The 2,597-nt window shown below is 38.0% G+C and overlaps 1 protein-coding gene across 3 annotated transcripts in view; it reads right to left on the bottom strand.

Moving 5' to 3' along the window:
* The window catches only part of LOC106876653 (tyrosine-protein phosphatase vhp-1), a 95,411-nt gene that overhangs the window by 44,858 nt on the left and 47,956 nt on the right, over positions 1-2,597 (bottom strand). Inside the window, exon 1 of one of the 3 annotated variants that reach the window (XM_014925271.2) lies at positions 1,421-1,820. The exons of the other annotated variants lie outside the window; for them this stretch is intronic. The gene's annotated coding sequence lies outside the window, so the exon portion shown is untranslated. Of the gene's footprint in view, positions 1-1,420; positions 1,821-2,597 lie in introns of those variants that run through there. 3 annotated transcript variants of the gene reach the window in all.

Genomic DNA, 2,597 nt, shown 5'->3' with positions numbered 1-2,597 from the left:
TATATATATATATATATATATATATATATATGTATATATATATAAGCTGGCAAGTTGGCAGAATCGTTAGCACACCGGGCAAAATGCTCCGCGGTATTTCGTCTGCCGTTACATTCTGAGTTCAAATTCCGCTGAGGTCGACTTTGCTTTCATTCTTTCAGGGGTCGATTAAATAAGTAACAGTTATGCACTGGGGTCGATGTAATCGGCTTAATCCCTTTGTTTGTCCCCTCTGTGTTTAGCCCCCTGTGTGCAATAAAGAAATATATATATATATGTAAGTAATATATATGTAAGTAATATATATATATATATATATATATATATTATGTTAACTGTTGTCTGTAGGTTCATTCATAATAAAAGCAATTTTTTGATTAATCTGAGGGGTTATTCTATGCTCTTGTGGAATGGAATGCTAATCCATTATTCTTAAACAAGACTATTATTGACAGTAACTTTGAAGTCTCAGCCAGGTAAGCCATTGTCGGACTGCTTGATGACAGCTTAACTGGCTAAAACTTCAAAGCCACTCTTAATACTGTTCTTGTTTAAGAATAATATAGATATATAAATATACATAAATACATATATACAAATACGTGTGTGTGAGCATGTGGTGTGCGTGTGTGTGAAGAGATGCCACCACAACAAATCAATCTTTACGTAATGTAAATGTATTTGTGAAACCAAATGCATGACAGCGTTAAAAGTTTCAGGTACCAGTAACGTGTACATGCAGACATGCAGGTATGTAAGAATGCATGCAGGTGTGCGTGCATGTGCACGCGCATGTGAAGGGGCAGCAGACACCTGGGTAAGACAAACAGATGAGAAAAGGACATGAAATAACAACAGCCATACGTATGTGTGCATGTGTGTGTGTATACATATATGCCTATATATATATATATATATATATATATACACATATACATACATATATACACTCACACAAACACAGATAAATAGATAGATCTGTGTTTTATATATATATATACATATATTTATACACACACACACATACACAGAAATAAAGATATATGTGTTACATATATATATATATATATATATATATATATAGAGAGAGAGAGAGAGAGAGAGAGAGAGAGAGAGAGAGAGAGAGAGAGAGAGAGAGAGAAAGAGAGAGAGAGAGATGTGAGTGTGTGCACACACACACACACACACAGTCTTGTGTGTCCAACTGTTCCTTTCTGCTAATAACAAGGTGATTGAGTTTTAAAAAGAGTTTCAATTTCACACCTGAGGAGACGCAATCGGCGGTACGCAACATAACAACAACAACAACAACAACAATGATAATAATAATAATAATGATCATGATCATAATGATGATGATAATAACTCCTCCCCCCCTCCAAAAAAAAAAGAAAAAGTTGGGGGCTTTAATTACACTTACCTGGCTACTTATTATTGCTAATTAGTGTAACAAAATGTAATCATTAAAAATATCCGTTAGTATTTTCTTGTGAATCTGCTCGGTTTGGTAAGAAAATAAAATTCCAAATTTACATATGCAGGACATCATTTGTAAATGTGCGTATGTGACAGGCTTAAACATGGATGTATACACAAAGAGTGCAGATAGTGTCTGGATGCATGTGATGTAAACGAATGCCTATACACTTCTTCCCAGCATCTCTGTACACAGAGGTAGGTATTTGGCAGTAGAGACTTGGTAACATTCTATAGATTTCCATAGAATAAAAAAGGAGAAAAAAAAGGACAAAACACTTGGAACTAGAAGTTTTGAAATGTCATTGATCCAAGTTTTTTGAAAATGACTGAATTGTGGAGAGGAAGAGGAAGAAGGGGAGGGAGAGAGGTGAAGAGAAATGTGAGATTATAGGCTGACAAAGGGAGGGAGGGTTTTAAGGTGGCAAAAGGAAGAAAGAGTGAGAGAAGCAAGGGAAAGAGAGGGGGTATGTGGAGAGAGTGAGCAGGCGTGAGAGAGAGAGTGGGGGGAGGAGGTGGAAGGTAGAGAGAGAGAGAGAGAGAGAGAAAGGTGAGGAAAAGGAAATGATTAAGACTATGTACATGGATTGAAAAGCTTTCAGTAGCAACGAACAACAAAACAGCTGGTACCCAAGTTGGCTGCTGCTGCTGATGCCACCACCGCCACCACCACAATTATCATCACCGCCGTCGCCACCACCACCAACACTACCAACGCCAGCAGCAGCAGCACTATAAAATGAACAGCAGCAGTTAACAGGGGATGACTCATCTCAACACACAGCACACACATATACACTCACGCAAAGACATATCTACACACACACACACACACACACACTCTTGCAAAGACACATTTATACTTACACACTAACACACACACACACGCCAACACATATACACACGCCAACACATATACACACACACACACACACAAAGACACATTTACACTTACATGCCAACACACACACACACACACACACACACTCACTCACTCACACAGACTCATTTACACACACATCAACACACACACTCATACAAAGACGCACACATACACACTAAGGTGACAAGCTTCTTTCAAAGTAAATGAGAGAGAGAGAGAGAGAGAGAGAGAGAGAGAG

The sequence above is a fragment of the Octopus bimaculoides genome, chromosome 15, assembly GCF_001194135.2.
Source record: "Octopus bimaculoides isolate UCB-OBI-ISO-001 chromosome 15, ASM119413v2, whole genome shotgun sequence".
Classification (NCBI taxonomy): Eukaryota; Metazoa; Mollusca; class Cephalopoda; order Octopoda; family Octopodidae; genus Octopus; species Octopus bimaculoides.
The sequence above is the reverse complement of the archived record's forward strand: the minus strand, read 5'-3'. Positions and strand labels throughout refer to the sequence as shown.